This window comes from Cydia pomonella, chromosome 26 (assembly GCF_033807575.1).
Source record: "Cydia pomonella isolate Wapato2018A chromosome 26, ilCydPomo1, whole genome shotgun sequence".
NCBI classification, from domain to species: domain Eukaryota; kingdom Metazoa; phylum Arthropoda; class Insecta; order Lepidoptera; family Tortricidae; genus Cydia; species Cydia pomonella.
In genome coordinates this window covers 6,149,400-6,166,348 of record NC_084728.1, presented here as the reverse complement: position 1 = coordinate 6,166,348, position 16,949 = coordinate 6,149,400, and the positions used below count along the sequence as shown (strand labels likewise).

General features: G+C 36.9%; 1 protein-coding gene across 2 annotated transcripts in view; it reads left to right on the top strand.

Annotated features, from left to right (window-relative positions):
• LOC133532199 (zinc transporter foi) overlaps positions 1–16,949 on the top strand; it is a 63,834-nt gene that overhangs the window by 25,589 nt on the left and 21,296 nt on the right. The window contains exon 1 of one of the 2 annotated variants that reach the window (XM_061870753.1): positions 1,688–1,793. The exons of the other annotated variant lie outside the window; for it this stretch is intronic. The gene's annotated coding sequence lies outside the window, so the exon portion shown is untranslated. Of the gene's footprint in view, positions 1–1,687; positions 1,794–16,949 lie in introns of those variants that run through there. 2 annotated transcript variants of the gene reach the window in all.

Sequence of the window (16,949 nt, the reverse complement as noted above, 5' to 3'; positions counted from 1 at the left end):
TTCATACATTGAGCTCGACCAAATGTATGACCGCTGGCGTCCAGTCCGCGGCCTATGTGCTTGCATCTATTACCCGAATCGCTTTAAGATTCTGGTATAGAGTATGTAATCTGAGGCCTGACGCCTTTGACCACCGGTACCCTAAGGGCGAGCGAGCTATATGGCCGCGGATTGGACGCAAGTGACGTGTGGCGCGACGAGCGCCATCAAGGCCGTTCATAACTTCCTCGGCTTATGCTTGCATCTCTTATCCAAATCGCTTTATGATTCTGGTATACAGAGAAAGATGGAAAATTTGATACCTAAATTATTTGTTTCCTAATTCCATGGATGTTTAGGTACAGTCTCATATTTTAGTATAGGTACGTTTTCCTTCTAGTATCGCACGTAGCGGCCGTTATATCCGTTATTATACATCCTGTGGTGAATTCCATAGAAATTTGTATGATCTCATTTCCTTCCCTAACGACGATAACGGGCTAACGAACATACAGCGACACGTTATTCCGAATAAATCGATGATTGACGGAAAGAAAACAACACACATACCTGCCATCGTCTACGCTGTTTACTGACAAATCGACTGATTTTTTTTAACAAGCAGAAACGTCTGCGAACGATGCCCTTAAGCTTACCTTAAATTTAAAAGTGGAAAAAATACTCCCTTGTGTGTGACTTGAACTCCAGAGGCCGTGAGTTCAAGTCTCACCCAAGGCAGTCATTTTGCCACTTTTAAATTTATTCTAAGCTTAATTCGACTGAATTTCTGTACCTTACTTATTACCTACATAGGTACTCGTAGGGTGTTACTAAGTACATAAGGGGGCGTCCATTAATTACGTAAGGGAATCAGGGAGGGAGGGCGTCAAGCCGAAACTGAGGGGGTTTCGGCAAATATTACGGATTTTTTTTCGGGCCGAGCTAATGTTTAGGGGAAGAAAATGTGACGTGTTGTGATAAGGGGGTTAGGGAGTCACCTATAACCGAAAATTGTTTTGATTTTTTTTTTTTCAGTGTACCGTATTTAAATAGTAGTTTATGCAATGACAAATCGTTTTTATTCGTGTATATTTTATTCCTAATCGGTTTTGTGTAATACAATGACTAATATTGCTTTAATCAAAATAATTTTTTATTAAAATTATAACCTGATCCGAATTTAAGGGGGAGGGGGTTGCCAAATGTGACAAGAAGGAGGGGGAGGGGACAAAAAAATTATGCAATTTGTATGACGAAATTTATGGATGACCGCTTAGTAGCAATAGCCCATTGAATATTTCCACCCTGTAGTGGCTAAAACACTGAAATTCAACATTAAAACCGTGGAAAAACCACTACAAAACCACTTACATATATCATCGTAACGACGCTACGCCGTTAAACGAAAATTCAATTCACGAGTCTATAAATATACCGTGACGTCATGGTACCTGCGCAAACGCAGATCCTGCCGCGCAAGCTGAAACCGACCCTATTTGTTTGCAGTTGGAACTCATTTTAGATTGACCGCTGTTATCATTTCACAATTACCTTCAAACAAAGGAGAATCCAACTGTATGCTTAACTTTTAAGGTACATTTTCGATTGCAACAGGAAACATCTTGATATAATTCATTTTGTTACTTTGCAATTGAATATAGACTCAGTTGCTTTTAAGTTATGGTCGAATTTAGTTCGTCTAGTGTTGTCCGACATGAAATAATGGAAGTTATGCGTTGTGTTGACTCATTCGTTAGATTTCAGTTCGTTACGGCGATCGTGTATTGTTTTAACGACTGCAGCCCGAGTTTGTGGTAAGACTGATATATTATTATGATTTACTACTGCAATGTCCATAATGCTAGTATATTTTTTTGTTTTTTTGTTTTAATACTACGTCGGTGACAAACAAGCATACGGCCCGCCTGATGGTAAGCAGTATCCGTAGCCTATGTACGCCTGCAACTCCAGACATGCGCATTGCAGACCCTAAACCTGCCCCCCCCCCCCCTCATTGAGCTCTGGCAACCTTACTCACCGGCAGGAACACAACACTATGAGTAGGGTCAAGTGTTATTTGGCTGCGGTTTTCTGTAAGGTGGAGGTACTTCCCCAGTTGGGCTCTGCTCTAGATCTGGAATGACATCTGCTGTGCTGTGCCCTACCACATAAGGCGAGATGACATTGACATTGCCCATACCTCTCTTTTGGACGTAGTTTAAGGACATACCCGGGTCCATGATAATGCATCAGTATCTCAAAGCATACAATAATATTTATTTTTAGAACTACTAGTGTTGGTTAAGACTTGAGTCCTTTGAGTCCTCCGTTCCGGTATAAGACTCGACTCCGTTTTAGAGACTTATAAATTATGTCGAAGCTCGAATCCTTTTTTACCTTTTAGGCACCCGAGTCTTTTGAGGAGACTCGAGTGCTTTTATATAACTCAATTTATTAAAAAAAAAATGCAATTATGTTCATGTAATATTATAAATAATAAATAAATAAATATTATAGGACATTATTACACAAATTGACATCAAGTCCCACAGTAAGCACAATAAAGCTTGTGTTGAGGGTACTTAGACAACGATATATATAATATATAAATATTTATAAATACTTAAATACATAGAAAACACCCATGACTCAAGAACAAATATCCATGCTCATAACACGAATAAATGCTCTTACCAGGATTTGAACCCGGGACCATCAGCTTCGTAGGCAGGGTCACTACCCACCAGGCCAAACCGGTTGTCAAATATTGATGTGTAAGATACGCAAATCATACAACAACGCCCATTTTCGTTACTGTACTTTAGGTAAAACCTATAAAACTTTTTCTAGACTCTCTCGACTCGTCTTAACTTCTTTTGACGGTCTCGACTTCTTCTAACGGTCTCGACTAGGGACTTCAAAGCATCGGAAGTTTTTAAATCGCTGAGCCTCGTAAACATGATACGAGTCCTTCAATTCAGACTCAAGAGACTCGAGTTCGTACCAACACTAGCACTATTTATAAATACTTAAATACATAGTCAGAATAGAAAGTCAAACTTGTGCAATCATACAACAACGCCCATTTTCGTTACAGTGAAACCTATAAAACTTTTGTCTGTCTTCGACGGTCTCGACTTCTTCTTACGGTCTCGACTAGGGACATCAAAGCATCGGAAGTTTTTAAATCGCTGAGCCTCATAAAAATTATACGAGTCCTTCAATTCAGACTCAAGAGACTCGAGTTCGTACCAACACTAGCACCTAGTCAGAATAGAAAGTCAAACAAGTGCGCAGAATGCCGTTTATCACGTGTTCGTTAACACAGAGACGTTCTCAATAACATTCAGCGCCGTTAAGATTAGTTACTATCTTATCTAAGTAAAGCACGACACAGAAACAAACAATAGTATTTTCATAATACTATACTTAGATTTGTTTAGAAATGGGTCACAATTTCAAACCACATTTTTTTCTGCAAATAATTTATCAAGGAGTAATTAATAGCAAAAAAACGTTTGGGCAGTAGGAGGCGTGCGTGAGCTAGTTAAATATCAGTTTTAGGTCACAAGATGGCGAACCCTCGAACGTGTACGCGAGAAGGAAGGCACCTACTTTTGGCATGAGGTGTCAGTGTCTAGTTTTAGATTTCGAAGGTGGCAGATCCTCCAATTTAACCCACACGGTCCTTATATACCCATAACCCTTTAAGCGTCAAGCCTATGGTGCGCGGCGCGTCATCGTGAAGTCCGTGACAAGGCTCAAAAATCGGTTAAATTTCTAAACCGTTATTTTAAAACCGGTTTTTATGAGAACAGTCCTTGTCAAATTAACCGGTTTAGAACAATAAAACCCGGTTTCTTCCTATGTCGGTATCTATGTTTACGTGGCACACCAACAGGCCGGCCGTTTCGTCGCTTGTCGATTAAACTGGTTTTTTTAGGTTACAATAAACCGGTATTTACCGGTATTTTATAATAAATAAATAGTCGAACCTAGGATTATCGAACCTAAACATCTGTTCTGCTAATAATTGGGTCCATATGCCGTACATGGATTGAAAGTCATTATATACCATCTGGTAAAAGATGCCACAAAGCGTGGCCATTTTACAATAAAGGTATTAATATAACATCTGCTGAGAAACGTTCACAAAGCCTGCAACAATAAGCCACATTTTAACACGTTAAAGATAACGCCTTTGCATGGACTTATTGTTATCAGTGCGATAACAAAACAATAACGACGTTAGCTGATAGCTTACGGCGTTAGTGTTTTGTATATGAATCACCCGTATTGTAGTTATACATTTAACGTTTGTTAGATTGGAGCAATATTAGTAGTACACATTAAACTAGTCTAGGTAGTGATGGTTAAGACACGAGTCCTTCGAGTCCTCTGCTTTGAAACTAGACTGTTTTTCAGACTCACATAATTCAAGTCTAAACTCGAGTTCTTTTCAACTTATTAGAGACCCTAGTCTTTTGTAGAGACTTGAGTCCTTTTCAGAGAACTCTAAATTTTTTTGTTTGCTAAATTTCGAAATGCATTGTTTTTAAGTAATATTCACGGATTAGGTACACAAATCATATAATAACGCATAATTTATTTAATGTTTTGTTTTTTAAAACCAATAAAATTGTTGACGGAGTCTTTATTCGGAGGCTCGAGTCTTTTAAAGTTGCTCTTAAAAATACTCAATAAAGAATTGGCCTTGGGACTACGAGACTCGAAAGCTTTTTAAGCGCTTAGTTTCGTAAAAACGAGTATATTTCTTCAAATTCAGCCTCAAAAGATTCGAGTTCCTATCCACAGTAAGTCTAGGTCCGACCGAAGTTTTGGTCTCGGCATTAAAATCATGTTTCGCCCGAAGGTGCGGTTTCGGCTGGTTTCGGCATACAAATTAGGAACTTCGGTTTCGGCACAAAATCCGGCTTCGGCCGGAAACGAAACATAACACAAGACAAGTTTGGTGGGTGCAGTTTTCGTATATTAACCCGGGAACGAAAAGGATTTCTCTTTGAGGTTACCGGTTGAAGAACTGTTTTATGAAGATGCGTTTGTGACAAATTCGTTCGTCATTGGTTTTTATGGAACGAAACTAACCGGTTAAATTGAAAATCTTGCAGCAAGATAGAATGAGTAAGTATTGCTATCTCTTTCACATATGAAGACGAGTTTAACTGCGAGTAACCGTTATTATATCGTTCCCCGCGAACCATAAAATGTTTTTCCCTCTAACCGGTAAAGAGATAATGATTTTTTTATTTCGCGTTCAATCAATTAACCGGTTTTTTAGTGAAAGAAATAATATACGTAACGGTTTTGGAACGATATTAACAGGTTTTTTCAATACCGGTTCCGAGCCGTGGCAGGGTGAATCATGATGAAGCCATGAAAGTTTGATGCATGGTACGAGTACCAAGGCCTGCATCGATTTTGCACCAATTCTATTTAAAGACGAAATATTCCGGAACCGTTTTGGTACGGTCTTATGTAATAGATAGGTGATTCTAAGTTAAGAGGTATTAACGATGTCCTTGATACAAAGCCATACTTTTCTTTTAGAAAAAATAAATAAATAAATGACGTCAGTATCTCTTAATATATTGTATTTCCTTTCTTTAATATATTGTCCATAAAACAGCTAATTTAAATTCATTAATTAACTTACTTTTCTCACAATCGCACTTTAAACACGCAAAATGTCTCCCCGGGCATGTCCCTTTCCAGTCTAAATCCCTTGGATCTGTAAAATTTAGTATACTTCATAAATTCATGTAAATGTTGATTTCAATGTTATTAATAAAGCCCTTTAAATTTTTCTTTTACATGAAAAATGTACATGACAAATTTTGTCTCCCATATTCTGTCTCCTACCCTGGCAATTTTGTAATTGTAAAAATATTGTTTATGATTTTTTTATTGCAATTTTAATCCTAATTGCATTTCATTATAATCGAACAACCAACCCTGCTATGATCATCTTTTTGCTCAGATTGCGAGTCATTTTGATCATGACATCTGTAATTACACTAAACCTGGTGTCTCCCCTGGTCAGTTTTATTTCAAAATTATTTATTGAAATAATTTGTATATTTACTATAATTTGTGCACAGATTATGGTAATTATTTAAATATTAATTAACAATAAACACTTTCATGATTATATCTGTTTTCACATCAAAAACTCTCCCCTGACGCATAATTGTCCAAAATATTCACCAGAGGCATACCTCCGCCTTGAATTATTGTTTAAATGAATCATTACATTTTAATTTGCTAGAACCTGTAAGACAGTCGGTAAAATTTTCTTTTTTACCTTTTATTTGAAGATATTAGGAGAGAGATTCTGCTTTCTATAATTACATAGGAAAAGTACTGGACTCTCCCCTGGTCTCTGTTAAAATGATAAAAAATTCAAAGATTGACTTACCACCTTGCAAATTTACAAAGAAAGTTGTTTTAATAAAAATATAGTATAATTAGAACAAAACATTAACATTTATGTTGTGCCGCGTTTTCTAAGTAAGCTATTATACCTCTTACCCAGATACTGATACACATTTTACTGCCGTTCTGTAATTAAAATAAATATACGAAATTCTGACTAATGCTTGTCAACGGTAACTCCCCCACAACTTACACTTATCAGGCCATGCTATAAGATGAAAATGAAAATGAAAAATTGTTTATTCTGTTTAAGAATTACTTATACAGTTGTAAGTGTTGGCGCCTCTTTTTAAGTAACAAATACCTGTGTTAAGAGGCACCGCTCTTCCTTAATTAGCAATAGAACAAAATTCTTTAAAAATTAAATATTAACATATCAGTCACTAACAAAAGTAATTGCTTATAGATTAATTTAACCTAATGAGAAGATGGACTTGCAAGACCATGTGTGTGTGTGTGTGTGTGTGTGTGTGTGTGTGTGTGTGTGTGTGTGTGTGTGTGTGTGTGTGTGTGTGTGTGTGTGTGTGTGTGTGTGTGTGTGTGTGTGTGTGTGTGCGCGCGTGTGTGTGTTTAAAGTCCTAAAATATTTTGAATTAAGTTTTCTGTATCATAATAACTCTTACATTTAAGCCAGTCTGTTATAATTATTTTACATTCATAAAATGGTAAATGATGTATATTTAAGTGCTTATTTAAGAAATTGTATAATTCGCCGGATTTAATCATCGGAATAGATCATACAATAAACTTGAATGTAGTGACAAATGTTCAATAACCCTAAGTTCAGCAGATAAGCCGTGGGAAGCAGCCAGATAAACAAACGAGCGGGACAATCACCTGCGCGCAAATATTTAACGAGATCGAAAATAACACGTATAACTTACTTCCTGTCAACATCGTCACGATATCGATATATTATTACTTATTTTAGTAAATAATTGGTAGCGTCTATAAAGTTTTCGATTTACTTACATTTTTTGTATGAATTTTATATTCTTCTAGGGAGAGGGAGGGGGTCAAGAAGATGTACATGTTGTGACAAGGGGGAGGGCAAGTCACAAACTGTGACGTCACTTGAACTTAACCTGTAACCGAACGTCGTTCCGTTTTTTATATTTGCTGTACAGTTAAATAATGGGTTGCAATAATAAATCGTTTTTGTTACTTACAGATTTTTGTTGTTAGTATAAAAATCTAATATTTTATTAAAAATGTTTTTGTATTAAAATAAAATATACTTAATTCGAATTGCTGGTTAGATTGAAAATAAAATTGACAAATACGTATGTGACGTCACACTAGGGGGGAAACGGTTGCCAAACGTGACCGGGCGGACAAGGAGGGGGAGGGGTAAAAAAATCATGAAATACGTGTGATGTAATTTAAGGCTTGTGCACAAATCACGTGAGGTATTTTCGGCTACTTTTTGACTCCCCCTTCACCTCGGTGATATTTGGTGAGGTTTTTGGCTACCCCTCCCTCCCTCACATAACCTCATGTGTATTTGGATGAAACTTTTTCATTCGGCCTCATTTTAATTACTAAATACAAAAATAAAAAGATAGTAATTTGCGGAGACTGGAACGTAGATTTTCTAAAACAAAGTAGACGAGTTAAACAGTTATTAAGTTTATTAAGAAATTACAACCTAGAAATACATATTACTTCACCAACAAGGAAAACCGCGTGCATTGATCAGATAGCCAGCAATATTAAAAACGCAAATTCGAATCTACCTAAACTTGGACTGTCAGATCACGAAACAGCACAAATATTATCGTTTAAAACTAGAATACAGAGTACTTCAAACTATTGGTTCGACTACAAGAGAGATTTTGGCAAAGATAATATTCGTAAGTTTAAAGAATGTTTAGAAGCTCTCACTTTTACTGATATTTATGAAATGCAGTCTCTTAATGAAGCCTTTAGATCATTTCATGACACTGTGTTACTTTTTTACAACCTATGTTTTCCTTTAAATCTAGTAAAAATAAAAGCAAGTTCATGCAAAACTAGATGGCTAAGTAAAGGATTGAAGAAATCATGTGTTGTGAAAAGGCAGCTATATTTAAAATATAAAAAATTTGGAGAAAACAAAAAGCTAAACAAAATTAAGTACTTGAAATACTCCAATCTTTTAAAAAAATGTATATCAACCTCTCAACAAATAAACAATAATAGGTACATTCAAAATAGCAAGAACAAATGTAAAGCTGCTTGGGACACAATTAAAAATAATGTTGTAGAACCAGCTGGGCTAGATACTATCGACAACATAGTTTACAACAATAAGACAATTTCCAAACCTGAGGAAATCTGTGATACTTTTAATAATTATTTTATAGGCATTAGTAATAACAATGCCAACACCGATTTCAAAACCTTGACAGGCACCTTTAATAACACGTATAGTATGTTTCTTTCACCTACTGACCCTAAGGAGGTTCTAACCATAATAAATAATCTAAAAAATAGCAATGCGGTAGGATACGATGCAATTAGTACCAAAATACTTAAAACCTGTGGAACTATTATCTGTAAACCACTAAGTCATTTAATTAATTTGTCTTTGGCGGAAGGCACGTTTCCACAAGCTTTAAAAATATCTGTAGTTAAGCCCTTACATAAAAAAGGGGACCCTAAAGATTTGAACAATTACAGACCAATTACGCTCATACCTATTATTAGCAAAGTATTTGAAAAAATTATGTATAAAAGGTTGGATAACTTCGTCACAAAACACAAAATTCTTAAGCCCGAACAATTTGGATTTAAAAAAAATAGCTCTACCTCTTTAGCGTGCTTTCATCTCATTACACACATCACCGAAGCTATTAATAAGAAAAAGCCTATAGCCACTATTTTTCTTGATATGTCAAAAGCTTTTGACTTAGTAAACCACAAGATACTTTTGCATAAGATGGACAGATACGGCATAAGGGGAAAAGCGTACGAGTGGTTCGAAAGCTATCTCGAAAATCGCAAGCAGTGTGTGGAAATTACTAATATTGATCGAAACATTAGAAACCAAAATCATCCCATAACAAAGACCTACACATCTTCTTACAAACTAAATAAAAACGGCGTCCCGCAAGGAAGCATTCTTGGTCCGCTTCTATTCCTGTTGTATATCAATGATTTACCCAATGTTACCAATGATAAGTTCGTATTGTTTGCTGATGATACGACAATAATCATTGAGGCCGAACATATGGTCTCTTTAAAAGATAAAATTAAAATGTCATTAACTGAGATACATAAATGGTTGTCAAATAATTGTCTTAAGGTTAACGTAAGCAAGACTAAAATTCTACAATTTAGAACGTACAGAGCTAATTCAACCCCACTAAATATTATTTTTAAAAATGATAAGATTGTGGAAGCAGATACAACCACTTTCTTAGGTATAAGAATGGACATTTATTTAAATTGGAAATCTCACATTAGTTATGTATGCGATAAGGTAGATCGTTTCGTATTTGCCCTAAGACGACTGAGACAAATTATTTCCCAAAAAGCAGCCATTACTGCCTATTATGGATACGTACAATCCGTTCTCAGCTACGGACTCATTATATGGGGCAACTCAGTTAATATTTATGATATTTTTAAGGTGCAGAAAAAATGCATTAGAGCCATTTGTGGGGTACCCTACCGGGAAAGCTGCAAACCACTATTTCGCTCGCTAAAGATATTGCCCCTGGCATGTATGTATATAAAAGAAATTTGTTTATTTGTAAGACATAATCCACTACTGTTTAGATTGCAGTCAGAGATCTCACAGCGGCCCACTAGATACAAATACAAACTTTACTCTCCATTATTTCGTTTAGATTTATGTAAGAGAAATGTGTTTTATATGTGCATAGTAATATATAATAAGTTACCGACTCGGTTGAAGGAAATGCCCTTGTCAAAATATAAAAGAAAACTAACTGAATGGCTCCTGGAGGAATGTTTCTATAATATACATGAATTTTTAAACTGTAATGAAAACTGAGACATATTTATTTTGAATTTTGTGTGATATTCGTATTTTTTTTTTCTTGTATTTTCCTGACATAATCTTTTATTTTATTTTCTGAATTTTTTATTGTTGAAATGACCAATAGAATTTTGTATATTTTATTAATGTTTCTTAATTTTAAGTTATATAAATTTCCTGTTGTATATATTTCTACGCCAGTGATGGCAGAATATGCTGTTCTATACCAAAAAACAACGACACCAGAATTGTATATACCATATTCTATGAAATAAATTATTATGAATTATGAATTATTATGAATTAAAATAAATAGTATCGTATATAGTAAATCTTGTTTATTTTTCTATTTTCGTTATGAATGTGATAATATTTTCGTTAAATAGACTCGCTATTTTGAAGTGCGAAGTGAAAATTTATGTTTAACGAAACCCAGAAAAAGTATCTCCTCATGTGGTAGATATTTTTTCTTAGTTTCGTTCACTGTAGACAAAATACACGTGAGGTCCCCCTTTACTCCCCCAACGTGTACTGTCGTGATTTTTTCGTGACCCTCCCCTCCCCCTATCGAACCTCGCGTGATTTGTGCACAAGCCCTTATGGATGTCCGCTAAAGGCGTCAACTAAAGCGCGCTGTTACAGTTACAGCCCAATATCAGCCTTCAAGCATTTCGACGCGGTTCACGAACACGCGCCGCGCACGATAGGCATGATAAATATTATTATAGGACAAATAAATATTATAGGACATTATTACACAAATTGACTAAGTCCCACATTAAGCTCAATAAGGCTTGTGTTGAGGGTACTTAGACAACGATATATATAATATATAAATATTTATAAATACTTAAATACATAGAAAATACCCATGACTCAGGAACAAATATCCATGCTCATCACACGAATAAATGCCCTTACCAGGATTTGAACCCGGAACCATCAGCTTCGTAGGCAGGGTCACTACCCACTAGGCCAAACCGGTCGTCAAATGATGGAGTTCAAATTAGTCTTGGTTACGACTCAAGTCCTTTGAGTCCTCTGCTTTAAGACTCGACTCAGTTTTTCACTCTCATAATTAAGATGGAACTCTAGTTCTTTTCAACTTATTAGAGACTTGAGTTCTTTTCAAAGATCTTGTATTTTTTTACAAAAAACTTCGAAATGCGTTATCTTTATGTGAAATTCATGGATGTATGTACATAACATAATTCATAAAATAACGCCTATTTACTTTACTGTTTAGGTAAAACCTATAAAATTGTTGACTGAGTTTTATCCGGAGACTCGAGTCCTTTTGAGTAGCGCCAAAAAAAGACTCAATAAAGGAGTCGGGACTTAAAACACTCAGAAGTTTATAAAGCTCTGAGTCTCGGAATAACAAGCCGAGTTTTTCAATTTAGACTCAAAAAACCCGAGTTGCTACCAACACTAGTTTCTAATAATTCATTACCTTCCATTTTATTATCTGACCGTACTTCCAAGTGGCTTATAATCGTCCTCGTATCTTCGGGATTATCGGCGTCACAGGCCGGAAATCAGAACATGTTTTTTTAATCGTAACCACTACCTCCTCATTTACGGCGACGTTTTGATGTGTGTAACGTCGTTGATAAACAATTGGAACAGATAGCGTTAGCGGTTATCTGTCCGTTCGTCTGTACGTGCCTAATCTATGATTGAATGTTTGTTGCGTAAGTTTACATAGGACTGATTTATTGATCAAATAAAAAATATCTGTTTTTAATCGATTACGGTAAACTTAAAAAGGAAGGGCTATGATGTAGCAGTTTATTTATGTTTACAAATTTCGTAACGCTGAAAATAGAGCCGATATTGATAAACGAAATGTCAATCGATTCATCTTTATATGTCAGCGGCAGAAACACGTTCGCATTATTATCACTTGTCATTCCATGCCTCACTTTCGCACCTACATACTTGTTAGAACGTGACAGGCATAGGCTTCATTTGGAACCAAATATTAAATATTTAACAGTATGTGGAACTATTAACGCTACACGAGACACTACACTTCCCTTTCCTGAACTTTTAGACCTTTGCATGTTCTTTCGCCAACGATTAACTGGTTCACCAATACTGGTATCGGTATGGAATTTTTTCGGGGTGATATTCGGGCGCAAGCTCCAAGAAACTTCATTAATTAGAGCCGGGATTTAAACCTACAATTTTCCTTAGGCTAGCAGCAGTTGCTCATTAGTTACTAGAACTTCATCATCTACATCTACACTGCTGTTCTGTCTTGCTCCATTGGCCCTGTCTTAGAAGACGATTTAAAAATGCCGTACCTATTACAATGAACCGAACTACAATGTAATCGGACACATTGTTTATATGTACTATAACAAAAATAGCCGTCAAAATCGATGCTCCAATAGCCTTGACTTGACTAGACTATATAGACACCCTGACACTTAGAACGTTATAAAATAAAATAAAACAGCCATTTATTTCGACCTTATTTAATATTACAATTTTGTTAGGTTTTTTTAAGTTTGTCAAATAATTAATTTAAACATAAAAAAATATTGTTATGCATGTATGTCTTTCTTAAAATTATTGACATCGGTCGACTTGCCTCCCGGCCTTTAGCCTCCCCGAAGACCATCCATTCCTCTCTGTTGGTTGCTCTTTTTGTCCATGTTGGTCCAACGATAGCTCTTATGTCATCTTCCCATCTGCGGTAAGAACGTTAGAACGTTAGCCCGTTAAAAATACCGCCCGTATACGGAATTAATACTCTGGTAATGAAATACGAAATATCTATAGGGACCGTGCGCGTTGGAGGGTCTGCCATCTTGTGGCCTGAATCGGAACCATAAACATGTACATTTATTACGTCATGTGTTTTCTTGTGCATAGTAGGTGCTGCCATCTTGTGGGCTACATCGGAGCAATGAACATCACATTTACGCCTCGCGCCAAAAATCTGACAGCTCCTGTGCTGCCTCCTACAGTTCATGCACGCTGCCTATGGAAGATCGAACCGTGGCGCTTCTATTTTTCAAATTGCCGCCCTTTTACAAACTTTTATTTAACTTGCTAATCTTGCTATGTTAGTATGTAGGTATGTATGTATGTTAGTATGAGTCAAACCTTGGAAGCTATATGTGACCGATTTCCGATTGAGCTTAAAATTTAAATTAAATGCAATAATGGTACCATCGAGCTGATCTGCTGATAGATTCAGGAGGTGGCCATAGGAACTCTGTGATGAAACAACGCAACCTAATTGCGTTTGGGGTTTTTAGAATTGTCTCGATGAGTATTAGTTGCATGTGGTAAGAAAATTACAGTCAGCGATAAAAGATTATACCAAAAATATATTTTTTGCCTATAACTTATTCTACTGATAATTTGGTTTGCCAGACTATAGGTACATATGACGGAAATAGCCACGAAAATCGATGGCCAAACAGCCTTGGCAGTTTAGCTAGATACCCTGGCACGTCTTAGCACATTAGGCCGTTAAAAATACCGCATCGTGCCATGGCACCATGCGTGCCATGGAAATGCTACAAAGTACATAGTTACATACATAGCATAATATATGCACGCGATTCGATATGTTAAGACGAAATAAGTAGGTTTATCATTGCTTTATTTCACGTCAATTAACAAAGAAATATTGTTTATGTGACTGCTACATAATGAAAGGCATTAAAATACGAGTGCGCGTTTATGAAACTCATTTAATTCGTTTTATAAAAGGATCACACAAGATTTTAAAGCCTAATTTTGTACAGTTACACACACTGCTTTTTCTTTTACGTCAATATCGTAAGCTCCAACATAACAAAGTAAATTGTATACTTACAAACTAATTAAAAGGCAAACTAAACGTCAAATGTCGGTAATGCAAACTTTTTCGCGCATGTTATGTGTTCCGTCCGTCTGTCACCAGACTGTATCTCATAGACCGTGATTATTATTAAATAAATAAATAAATATTATATTATAGGATATTATTACACAAATTGACTAAGTCCCACAGTAAGCTCAATAAGGCTTGTGTTGAGGGTACTTAGACAACGATATATATAATATATAAATAATTATAAATACTTAAATACATAGAAAACACCCATGACTCAGGAACAAATATCCATGCTCATCACACGAATAAATGCCCTTACCAGGATTTGAACCCGGGACCATCGGCTTCATAGGCAGGGTCACTCTACCCACTAGGCCAGACCGGTCGTCTAAATGATAGTTAGATGATAGTTATGATGATAGTTGGACAGTTGAAATTTTCACAGATGATTTATTTATTTCTGCTGCCGCTATAGCAATAAATACTAAAAACAGAATAAACTTTTAAGGGGGCTCCCATACAACTAACGTGATATTTTTTGCTCGTTTTTATAGATGTATTTACTCTGACGACCAGTTTGGCCTAGTGGGTAGTGACCCCGCCTACGAAGCCGATGGTCCCGGGTTCAAATCCTGGTAAGGGCATTTATTCGTGTGATGAGCATGGATATTTGTTCCTGAGTCATGGGTGTTTTCTATGTATTTAAGTATATATAAATATTTATATATTATATATATCGTTGTCTAAGTACCCTCAACACAAGCCTTATTGAGCTTACTGTGGGACTTAGTCAATTTGTGTAATAATGTCCTATAATATGTATTATTATTATTTATTATTTACAATAAATAAGTATATGCTTCTCCTTGCGGTGGTTCGTGCTTATTACTCGTATTTTTAAGACGAAAGTGGAGGACCCCCGCGATATCGCCTTATCATACAAACTTAGTCCTCATTTTCCTCTCTGGATATTAACATTATTGAAAGTATTTTAACACAATTTGTTGTATTTCTACCACAGCTATGCCCCTACGTTTCATTTTTTTCGATACTTATAAGAGTTAAGAGCATTAAAAAAATATGATATCCATTTTTGGCACCAATTTTTTACAAAAACCAAAAAATCTAAAACATTCTGACGTACCGTACGGGCAGCCAGCTATGGTATTATAAATCAAATTATGAAATAATATTTTTCATAATATCAGTATCCATAGAAGAAAATGGGGACTACGTTTGTGTCGAGAAGCGGTCCCCTTTCCTCTAAAGGTTCTCTCAACCTATCAATAAACAGTTTTAGTTGCTATCCCAATAATACCTACACTCGCGTGCAAAAGTATTGCATCACTTTGCATTTTTTCAACTGCACACAATAATTTTGTAAACCGGTTATTTTCGATTAATTATTTTAATGGGATCATGTCCCTTGAAGTTTTAGCTTTACGAAAAGTTAAAAAACATGGAAAACGGCCCAGTATTTTTCAAATTATCGGCATTTTCCCGATTTGTGAGCGGTTTCGCGTTATCACGCGCACGAGTTGACCCCTATAAAACGGGGGGTAGGGGAGGGGTTGTTATCAGTCACTTATCAAAAGTTGACCGGTACACATCTCCGCATATTTTCCCGTGAAAAATGGAAACCACTGAAGCTGAAGTCCGCCAAGTCGTCCAGCTCCTGCAAGAGGGGCGTAGCCAACGTTCAGTAGCTGCCACGCTGAATTTAAGTCAATCTACAGTTTGCAGAGTTTACCAGAGATTCCAACGGACTGGATCCTTTACTTTAAGACCAAGAAGCGTACATCAGAGAGGGACGACCGCTTCATTGTCACAACATCTCTCCGAGATCGACACCTGACAAGCGTTGCCATCCAGCAGCGTCTGCGTGAGATACGAGGAGTGGCTGCCAGTGAGTGGACAATAAGAAGAAGACTCAAAAAAGCGAACTTGACACCCAGGAGGCCTGCAACGGGGCCCAGATTGCTGGCGCGACACCGTACAGCCCGAAGAGAGTTTGCAGAAAATCATATGGACTGGATCATTGAGCAATGGACCCCAGTTCTCTTCTCGGACGAGTGCAGAATATGTTTGAATGGATGTGACCGAAGAGGAAGAGTCTACAGAAGGCCAGAAGAACGGTTCGCCCAATGTTGCTTCTCCGAAAGGGTCGCCTATGGCGGTGGATCCGTGATGTTCTGAGGCGGCGTTTCCTACGACGCGCGAACAGAGCTGGTTTTTCGTGCCTGGCGGGAGCCGTGGCGGTAGATTGACCGCTGCAAAATACATTACTGACATCCTGGAGGAACATGTTGTTCCTTATGCCGGTATTTTTGATGAGGGGTTCATCCTAATGCAGGATAATGCCCCGTGTCATACCGCTAGGGCCACCGCAGCCTACCTTCTCGAAGTGGGCATCGACACCATGGACTGGCCAGCGATGAGCCCGGACCTTAAGCCCATTGAACACGTGTGGGACTACCTGAAAAGGAGGATTCGGAAGCGGAATCCTGCCCCGGCCAATGTTGAGGAGCTGAAGGGAGCCTTGCTGGAGGAGTGGGACGCTATTCCACAAGATTTCATTAGAAAATTAATTAGGTCTATGAAAAACCGCTTGATTTGTGTGAGGAGGGCTAGGGGTGGCAACACCAGGTATTAATTTAATAATAATAATTTATTTTGTATTAAATAAATGACTTT